The following is an 11,491-nucleotide window of genomic DNA, read 5'->3' on the forward strand; positions in this document are numbered from 1 at the left end:
GAAAAATTCGTTGTGCTAAGAGAGATCTTAATCTGGAACTTAGTTCTGAGTTTGAGGAAGAGATGGCAGAAGAAGTTGACAACCGCACTGTTTGGGATCTTATTAGGCCTCCGGTTGAAGGTTATGGATCCAGCATCGTTCGCCCCGCTGTTGAAGCGAACAGCTTTGAGCTTAAACCCTCCACTATTCAGATGATCCAACTTCAAGCACGGTTTGGAGGCACTTCTACTGAGGATCCTTACGCTCATCTGGAGCGATTCCTGTCGATCTGCGACACCTTCAAAGTCAATGGGGTAACCTCTGATGCAGTGAGACTGCGGTTATTCCCCTTCTCTCTACAATGCGAAGCTTTGGAGTGGCTTGATTATCTGCCAGCGACTTCCATCACTACATGGAACCAACTTGTTCAAACTTTTCTGAACAAGTATTTCCCTCCTACGAAGATGGAAAAGTTATTTTTAGATATTATCTCATTCAAGCAAAAGGAGGGAGAATCTCTACATGCGGCGTGGACCAGGTTCAAAAAGATGTTGAGGACATGTCCTCAGCATAATCTTACTCAAAGCCAGCAGACCCAAACGTTCTACAACGGAGCCGATCAGTCGGTTTGATCTATGCTGGATGCTGCAGCCAATGGATGTTTATTCAGGAAAACGCCAGCTGAAGCTTGGGAGATCATTGGCAACATGGCAGAGAGTAACATTGGGTGGCCAGATGTAAAGAAGGAAAAAAAGGCCGGAGTTCTAGAGGCCGATGCTTTGATGGCTCTGAATGCAAAGATCAACGCTCTGACACACCAAGTGGCACTCATGAAAACTGCACCAGTTCAAGGGAATCTTGTAGTAACCCAGATTCCATTTTAAGATAATAATATGTTAAACATGATTAAGGGTTAGTAATTTCGGAGTGTTATTGGACTTCGAAAGAGAATATGGGCTTTTGAGTTTGGGCCGGATCGGAAGCTCCGAACCCAGATCGGAAGTTCCGATCCTAGCCACTTCGGAAGCTCATCGAAAGCACAGAGATCGGAAGCTCCGATCCTGGAATGGAAGTTCCGATCTCCGGCTGCCAGCTTTGCTCGATGACTCAGCCGCGAGTTTTGACAAGTGTTGGACGTAGAGCAGATCGGAAGCTCTGATCGGGCGATCGAAAGTTCCGATCCTGGTGTGTCCTGCATGCACGCAATGAGCTGGATCGGAAGCTCCGATCCCGAAATCGGAAGTTCCGATCCTGGCCGGGAATTTTGCCTATAAATAGGGCTTCGCAGATTCATTTTTGAATTACGAATTCTCGAGTTTCTTTCTTCAGTTATATAGTGTGAGATATACACTTGAGGGCTCTATCGGTTATAATAGAGGTTCTGGAATAACCAAGGTGTGGTTATAGTCATCCGGGACTAGCGACTCCAAAGGGCTAACTACGGACGAAGGTATGGTCCGGGAATCTATTTAAGTTTTGGGAGTACTTATTAGATTAGTTAAGGCTTATAGAATTTATGTAGTGATACGGTGAACTTTTGAATATAGGCTTGGAACCTAGGATCCTACTTTACTTGAACTAGCCTAGAGGTACGTACACATTGACTGAGATTGCCAGCGAGTATACATGTTTATATGTTGTATTTATTTGGCATTATTATATGGCATGATATATGCTTTACCGTCTTCTATACTCATATGTCATGTGCATATACACGTTGAGCCTATACCTTGTTATACCTGACTATAGAGCCGCTCAGCTCTATACTCGATAGTCTGTCACTGAGAGTACCGTGACGGCAGGGGCATTTATGTCTGTCTACTCTGGTGTACTGGAAGAGTGTGGTTGCACCCAGAGGTTGATCCGTGCGGTGGCAGCACTCATGTGGCGCCGGTTCTGAGCATGACTTTTCAGATGACCCTATACCAGTCATCATGTTGCATGCATTATATACATATGTTTACTCATGTCTATGTACTGGGCGTTAGCGCTCACGTCCTAGTTGTTATCTTGGACACCCTATTTCATGGGGCAGGTCGCAGGATGGACGGAGCTGGTAGTTCAAGGCAGGACTAGGGAGCAGGAGCCTTAAGGATTTTATTATACAGGATTTGATATAGCTGTATAATGTTTAAGTTTTCGATTTGATTGTATCACTACAGTATTAAGCCTGGATTATTTACTAAGCTGATATGTAAATTATGAATTATGTTTCCGCACGTTTTTACTCTGTTCCATATATTGTTGTATTAAGTTTAATGCATGCTATTAGTTGCCAGTTAGTAGGTGATTCCATGCAGGGTCACTACATTTTTGGTATCAGAGCATGCTTAGATTTTGGGATTAGTACTTGGGATTTAGTTTAGTCTTGAGTAATTCTTGCGCATTTGGGATTTTAATGTGCAATTCTTTTCAGGATATGGCTGACGAGAGTCATGGTAGTGTTGGCCAGGGAGGTGGTCATCATCATCGTCATCATCGCCATCATGGTGATCAACATCGTCATCATGAGGGTAGACGTCGCTACTATATTAATAAGTTCATGCAAGTAGGACCGAAACCTTTGGTGGGAGGCGAGAATCCTGAACAGGCGAGGAGTTGGATGTCTAAACTCGAGAGTACTTTTCGTGCTTTCGATTGTACTGAGGATCAGAAATTGGAAGTTCTAGAATTCGTTCTAGAGGATCGAGCACGTTTTTGGTGGGATGCCAAAGCTGCTCAGGCACGTACTGAGAGAGGACAGGTGACTTGGGGGGATTTTTGTCGGGAGTTCCAGAAATTGTATTTTCCTCCGGCTGTTCGCCAAGCACGATCTATGGAGTTGCTTACTTTGAGGCAAGGATCAATGACTATTGATCAATATCAGCAACGATTTCTTGATCTGCTACCTTTCAGTCCTCATATTAATGAGAGTGATGCATCGAAGTATGATATCTTTCTACAAGGTTTGAACCAAGATATCTACTCTCAGGTTGTCGTCTGTGATGACCCCGTATTTTTTGAGACTTTAGTGAACTGTTGCCGTCTTGTGGAGACCAGCAACAGACGAGCACAGTTGATGATGCCAGCACTGTTGGAAATCGGTGTTCAGATCAATTAGAATTGATACCCGGTGCAGCGGAAGTTTAAAAATTTTATTTTATTAATATGGAACGATTCCATATCTGGGTATCAAAACTTTTACGATTAAATTTGTGTAAGTAAAATAAATAATCACAATTAAATATTTTACCTTAAAATCTCGAAGCGAGATTATGGACACCAACAGAATTTAATCCGCTCTTATTGTATATTCCCGGAACTGATGAACGAACGTTTCTTCAATCAGGTCCACGAATAGAAAACAAAACCCTCTGATTGACTGCACTAGAAATCAATCAGAAGTTTGCGTAGAGAATAAACAGATATGATCTGTTAATTCAGATTGTAATTTTTCATAAAAATCACAAGCCGAATTTTCTCCGAAAGGGACAGAGGATTTCAAAAATCCTCTTGAATAATCTAGACTGATTTTCGAAAATTCAAGACTGAATATCACACAAAATTTTCGAACACTGCAGTCCTATTTATAGATAATTTCTTGACTGGATTAAGTTATAATTATATCAGGACTCTAACTCCTTAAAGCCCACAATCCATAACTTAAGCCCAACAAGCCAAGCCTGTTGTTATAGAAATTAATATAAAATTCATCGTGACTCCGATTGATAAACTGATTTTACCAATGTGCACAGAAACCATTTCTGCATCTTTTAGATTCGAGACAATTTTTTTGAATCCGAATTCAGTGATTTCCAAAAATGTCCATCCCTATGTCATTTTAGGAAATTCCACTCCCTTTAGTTAAGAAGTCCAACTTCTATTTCATTAAATTTAACTCTTTAAATTTAACTATCTCTACGGGGTTTTAGTAATCCATTACTTGTGTAACCCTCAATGGTTCAGGAATACAGCTAGCCGTGGGCTCACAAATCCTTGTGACTCGGAACAACAATTTTCGACTTACCCATCAAAACATGGTAAGAGCGCCTAGCAACATCGCCCCATGATTCCCTAGGTATACTGATAGTGCCTGCAAGAACTAGTAGATTTTGGTTAGCGTACAGTACGGTCCCTTCAACCATATATCCCGATCGAATCAACAACCATTGGTATATCGAGAGTCGTTCGAGATTCGATAACTATGCATAAAATCTTGGAGATCTATTAGTGACATCGCATGTGTTACTAGGATAAACCATTAACCTAAAACACATCATGTACTCTGGCCAGAGATTCGTCACACTAATATCTCCTCAGATCGCATAGGATATCCACACTCGCAAGTATGTGGTGAATCCTTGACAACAAAGCATCGACTCCTATATGTGTCGTAACTGTACCCAATCCCGACACCTAATGACCCCAATAGAGTCGGTAAACGAGTCAAAGTACAGTACTAGCATATAGAGTCTCAATGATATTTCAAGTAATAAGGACTAATGGTGTACAACCAAAATCGCGGGCTTTAACCACTCGATAAGTGATAACCACTTGGAAAGTCCGAATAGGGTAGTTCGATCATTCATCATATGAATATCCATTTGCATGCTTTGAACATCTCTATGTTCCATACCAATGAAACGTGGTACTCGGCATCGCAAATGCTAGTCTCAATCTCGAGCGATCCTTATCCTTATTTGCGAATGGCTCAATTGACTAGGAACTGTTTAGAATATACAGTGACTATAAGATGTGTTTCATGATAGCCATCCCCATGTGCTACCATATCTTACATACACTATAGTATATTCAAGGTCTTTATCAAAACAACAATAGTATATCATAATATAACATTATGAAGAAAGATAAAGTCAATGCCATTATAAAAGTGTAAATTATATTAAACAAAAGATTGTTTTACATAGAGTCATAAAAGCCCTTAGCCACAAGTTGGCTAACCGGGCACCCACTCTTTCAATCTCCCACTTGCCCTAAAGCCAACTAGTCATACTACGTAATCCTATTGCTTCGCGATGTTTGTCAAACAATGGTCCTGGCAAGGGCTTAGTAAGCGGATCAGCGATATTGTCTGTAGAGGCCACTCTCTCGACACTGATGTCTCCTCTTTCCACGATCTCCCGGATGATGTGGTATTTCCTCAGTACGTGTTTGGACTTCTGATAAGACCTTGGCTCCTTTGCCTGAGCAACGGCACCCGTGTTGTCACAGTACACCGGGACTGGACCAACAGCTTCAGGAATTACACCCAACTCTTGGATGAATTTCCTTATCCAAACCGCCTATTTAGCAGCAGTTGATGCTGCAATGTATTCTGCCTCAGTGGTGGAATCCGCTGTGGTGTCCTGTTTGGAACTCTTCCAAGAGACAGCACCGCCATTGAGTACGAATACAAATCCAGAGGTTGATTTCGAGTCATCCACTCACATTGGAAGCTAGAGTCGGTATAGCCTTCCAACTTCAATTCTCTCCCTCTATAAACCATGAATAAATTCTTAGTCCTTCGCAAGTACTTAAGAATATCCTTCACGGCTTTCCAATGCATTTGACCGGGATTGGCTTGGTATCTGCTCGTGACGCTCAGAGCATAGGCCACATCCGGTCTGGTAGATATCATCCCATACATGATACTACCTATGGCTGACGCATATGGCACGTGTGTCATCTTCTCTATCTCTTCGTCAGTCTTGGGACACATAGACTTGGATAGAGAAACTCCATGACACATAGGTAGATGTCCTCTCTTAGACTCATCCATAGAAAACCTTTTCAATATGGTGTCGATGTAGGTTGATTGAGTGAGTCCTATCATTCTTTTAGATCTATCTCTATAGATCTGAATTCCTAGAATATAGGATGCCTCACCTAAATCCTTCATCAAGAATCTACCTGATAACCATATCTTTGTTGATTGCAACATCCCTACATCATTCCCCATGATTAGGATGTCATCAACATAAAGTACTAAGAATGTTACCGCATTCTTAACTACTTTCTTGTACACGCATGGTTCCTCCGGGTTCTTGATGAAACCAAAATCCTTTATTGTTTCATCAAATTTCTGGTTCCAACTTCTTGATTCTTGTTTGAGACCATAGATTGATCTCTGAAGCTTGCATACCTTATGCTCGCTTTCCATGGATGTGTATCCCTCAGGCTGCGTCATATAGATCTCTTCCTTAATGTTTCCATTAAGAAATGCAGTCTTTACATCCATTTGCCATATCTCATAGTCATACCATGCTGCTATGGCAATAAGGATTCTTATGGACTTGAACATTGCGACTGGTGAAAAGGTTTTATCATAGTCAACTCCTTGTCTTTGAGTATAACCTTTTGCCACCAATCGTGCCTTGTAGGTCAATACCTTTCCATCAGGCCCAAGCTTTCTCTTGTAGATCCATTTGCATCCAATTGGAACAATTCCATCGGGAGGATCTACTAAAGAACAAACTTGGTTAGAATGCATCGAGTCTATTTCCGATTGCATTGCTTCAAGCCATAAATTCGAATCCGCATCAGAAATTGCTTCCTTGAAGTTTCTTGGATCACATCCAATGTCGGGTTCACTTTGATCCCCTTCAAGAAGAAGACCATATCTAATAGGAGGCCTAGAAGTCCTCTCGGATCTCCTAGTAATAGGCGTGTCTTGTGATGATTCTTGAGGTGTAGGATCACTATTTTGTATCTCGGGTTCTTCTCGAATCTCTTCGAGTTCCATCATCTTGCCTTTCTTATCCAATAAGAACTCCTTCTCCAAGAAGGTGGCATTCCTTGAAACAAACACTTTTGTTTCAGCAGGATGATAGAAATAATATCCGATTGAATTCTTCGGATACCCTATAAAATAACATAAGGTGGATCGACTATCCAACTTATCTCCCACTGTCTGCTTCACGTAAGCAGGACATCCCCAAATCCTCAAGTACGAATACTTAGGAGCTTTTCCATTCCATAACTCGTATGGTGTTTTATTTATTGCTTTAGTGTGGACGTTGTTTAACAACAATACCGCCGTTTCAAGTGCGTAGCCCCAAAACAAAGGTGGGAGCTCAGTGAAGCTCATCATGAATCGAACCATGTCCAATAAAGTTCGATTGCGACGCTCCGAAACACCATTAAGCTGAGGTGTCATAGGAGGAGTCCACTGAGAGAGAATCCCATTCTCTTTTAGATAGTCCAAAAACTCGGTACTTAAGTATTCTCCATCTCGATCTGATCGAAGTGCCTTAATACTTTTACCTAGTTTGTTTTCTACTTCCGCCTTGAATTCTTTGAACCTTTCAAATACTTCAGATTTATATTTCATTAAATATAAATACTCATACCTAGAATGATCATCAGTAAAGGTAATGAAGTAGGTGTTGCCACATTTAGTACCAATCCTAAATGGACCGCAAACATCTGTATGGATCAAATCCAACAGATTTTGACTACGCTCAGGTTTTCCTTTGAAAGGAGATTTAGTCATTTTTCCCTTTAGGCAGGACTCACAAGTAGGTAGAGAGTTAATATCAGACATATCAAACATGCCCTCTCCCACTAGCTTGTTCATCCTCCTTGAGGAAATATGACCTAGCCTAGCATGCCAAAGGTTTGCCGGGTTTTGACTATCGTCCTTCCTTTTAATTGTTGTTACCGGTTTATCAACATAATTAATTGGAACGTCTTTTAATTTTAAGCTATATAGATCATTTTCAAGTTGTCCATTTCCAATCAAACATTCATTCTTGTAAATATTGCAAATCTCATTCACAAAGTTGCAAGAAAAACCATCTCTATCAAGCATAGAAATAGATATAATGTTTTTGACCAAATCCGGAACATATAAAACATCTCTCAAAAATAACTTAAAATTGTTCTGCAAAACTAAATAAATGTCTCCTATAGCTTTGGCTTCGACTCTAGAACCATTCCCGAGCCTTAGCTGGGTCTCACCCATCCTTAGCTTACGACTTCTTGTCATCACCTGCAAATCATTGCAGATGTGAGATCTACATCCGGTATCCAATACCCAAGAAGAAGTATTAAGCGAAACATTTATTTCAATGTAAAATATACCCTTTGCAGTTCGCAACTGTTTGAGGTATTCCTTGCAGTTACGTTTCCAATGACCGGGTTTCTTGCAGTAATGGCAAATGTTTTCATCTTTTATCCCATTTGAAACCTTGGCCTTTCCCTTCTTATTTGGTACAATCTTCTTGGGCGGGGCAGAACGTTTCTTATCCTTTCCACTTGGTCCTTTCTTAGAGTTAGAAGAGGAGCCAACCAAGAGTACCGATTTATCCTTCTTTAGTGTGGCTTCATATGTGACAAGCATATTGACCATCTCTTCAAGGGTGTCCTCTATCTTGTTCATATTGAAGTTCATCACAAAACCGTCAAACGATGAAGGAAGTGATAGAAGCAACAAGTCCGCGCTAAGTTCATGCTCCAAAGTCAAGTCGAGTGTTACCAACTTTTCAATGAGCCCAAACATGTGCACCCCATGCTCACGGACCGAAGTCCCATCTCGCATGCGGCTCGTCATGAGCTCTCTGACGGTGGCATACCTCTCCGACCTTGACTGAGCTCCAAAGAGTTCCTTGAGGTTCTTGTGAATGTCAGCAGCATTCACGGTGTAGTAGCCCGTACCCTAATTGAGTAATTAAAGGATTAATGCTAATTAAATAAATTGGGGATTGGACGGATCGGAAGCTCCGAAGGGACGATCGGAAGCTCCGATCGGGATCGGAAGCTCCGATGAGGATCGGAGGCACCGATGATATTACGTCATCCATGACGTGTGGCTGGATCGGAAGCTCCGATCAGGATCGGACGTTCCGATCACCCCTATCCGAAGTCAACAAATGATATTTTGACACGTGGCAGATCAGGATCTTCGGAAGCTCCGATGGCAGGATCGGACGTTCCGATCAAAGTTCGGACGTTCCGATCGAGGATCGGAGGCTCCGATCGTTGTCTATAAATAGAAGGCCGAGACTTCATTTCTCCTTGCCAATTCCGGATTTCCTCTCTAATTCTAGTCATATTCGAGTTGTGCTAGCCTTCCTAGGCTTGAATCGGGAGTCGTCTAGGCGTTCGATAGTCGTAGCGGAGTTGTGCCCAAGTTCTGGAGGCATCGACATCAAAGGGCTAACGACGGACGAAGGTATAGTTTTTGCTTCCTATAAATATTTAGGAGTATGCAATAGCTTAGTTAAGGCTTTTAGAGCACTTTAATGATAGTAGTATCATTTGGCAGTGTAGAGCAGACTATAGGCGTGGACCTAGAGTTGGTAGAGCTTGCACTGTTTTGAGGTACGAAAGTATTGTTCGAGATATCCTGACTGAGTATGCATGTATTATGTGACTGCATGATTTATATGCCATGATATTATGCTGCATTCATTTGCATCTTGCTGTATCTCCTTCGAGATGTCTGTAGTAGGGTTGTACCCTATCCTGTTAGTGGATGGACTTCCATCGATTTGGGTCCGGCGTATCCACAGTTATCTCGGTATGGGAGCCACCTCCTGAAGCGACGGCACAGCGTGCTACATACCAGGGCCCGGTCTGTCTCTGTTATCTGATCCTTGACCTCGAGTCTATAGGGAGTTCACTTTGCATGCATGTATACTCATACTCTCGCACTGAGCGTTTTATGCTCACGTCTCGTACTCTGTATTTTCTGGACACCCTATTCCATGGGGCAGGTTTGCGATTGGACGAGGAGGGTGGATCCAGGAGGGGCTAGTCAGTGGTTGGCTAGCTGGAGCTTCGTCTAGGTTTTATTACTGTTGTTTGGGTTTATACAGCTATTCGATTTGGTTGTATATTATTGGATAATTACAGATTCCTTTTCTTGGGATTGTATAATGTTATTGGTTTCCGCAGTTTTATTCTGATATCTGTTTTATTAAGTTAATTGCATGCCTAAGTTCTGTTTAGTAGGTGATCCGGGTAAGGGTCACTACACACGGCATCCTCGAATCTCCTTTGAAGCTCATCAGACATCGAAGCCTGCATGTAACATTTGTCCTTGATATCATGGTCCCACCATAAATCAAGTTTGGCCAACTCTTTCGGACTTGTATTACCCGGGACTTCCTTCGGAGGCGGCTTCTCTTACACGTAGAGAGCTTTTTCCGAAGTAAGAATAATTTTTAACTTACGGAACCATTCCGTATAGTTTGCGTCAGTCAATTTGTTTTGTTCGAGAATTGAAAACAGTGGATTGCGTGGATTCATCGTAATATAATACTGAAAAGGAACCAGACAATAATCAGTGATTTGTTTAATTAATTTACTAAGACATAAAATATGGCGAATTTTATTTTATGAATTACACTCCCACTATTTTAACGATTTCACTATCCTCTAGTGAAAACGGGAAACTATTTTCCTTAGTGAGAACATGGAGTCCAATTGACAAATCATGATCCCGAATAATATCAGCCAACCATAATTTTCAAAAGGTAGAGCCCAATTACTTCCAAAGTAACCCCAATGTTTTTACCTCATGTCCAATAAGGGCCCAATAATATGACGCCGTTTATTGTGACATGTCAAGATAACCCATCAATATTAAGTTGTGATGGACGGTCGCCATGTGGATCCCCAATAATATGAGCCAATCCCATGGGAGTTCCACCCAACTTACAACATGTGTCGATCCAATGTACAGCTTTCCGACGAACGGGCCCCCCCAATAATATGAGCTGGACCGTATCCGCGGGTAGCATCTCATACATTGATCGTTGATGGAAGGTAGGAATATTTAAATAATATTTAAATTCCCTTTTATTAATCTTGATATCAATTTTAAATCATATTTAAAATGAGGGATTTTTAATTTTGAAAATTTGTCTCATCATGCAATTTATGTATGCTTGCGGGATTCATACAATTTAGTCTAAACATGCATACATCAATAATATCATATATTATTTAAGGATGATCGATCCCATTAACTAATCGACCCGTGGTTGCCAATCACGAGTCTAAGTCCAATCCTAGGTGATATGCAAGTATGCAATGCAATCCTATTACATTGTGCTTCCAATTTACATTTCTTCGGTCTTCATTGTCTGCTGGGCCCACCATTTCTTCAAATCTTTGTCTCCCACTAAGTCTAATAAATTTACAATAAATTTCGATGACAAATATGGGATACATTTTAGGGGTGGGAACGGGCCATAAACCAGGCCCACTTTTATTACATATGACAATCGTATTGGGCTATAAACCAAGCCCATTAATAAACACCAACAACAATAAGACAAATGTAAATCACCTAACATACACCTAAAACATTGGTCATGGCAATCGATCATCCTTTATCCATTAATTAATTCAATAATTAAATAATTGGATAAACATGCAAAGGCATCATAATTTAAAAAATAAAATCATATTTTATCTTATCCATCCATAAGATCATATCTTATCATCAATTGTACCAAAATAATTAATTTTATAAAATTTAATTTAACGGATAAAATTTATAAATTTTCCAAAAATTCAAATTTAT

The sequence above is a fragment of the Henckelia pumila genome, chromosome 2 (assembly GCF_033568475.1).
Source record: "Henckelia pumila isolate YLH828 chromosome 2, ASM3356847v2, whole genome shotgun sequence".
NCBI classification, from domain to species: domain Eukaryota; kingdom Viridiplantae; phylum Streptophyta; class Magnoliopsida; order Lamiales; family Gesneriaceae; genus Henckelia; species Henckelia pumila.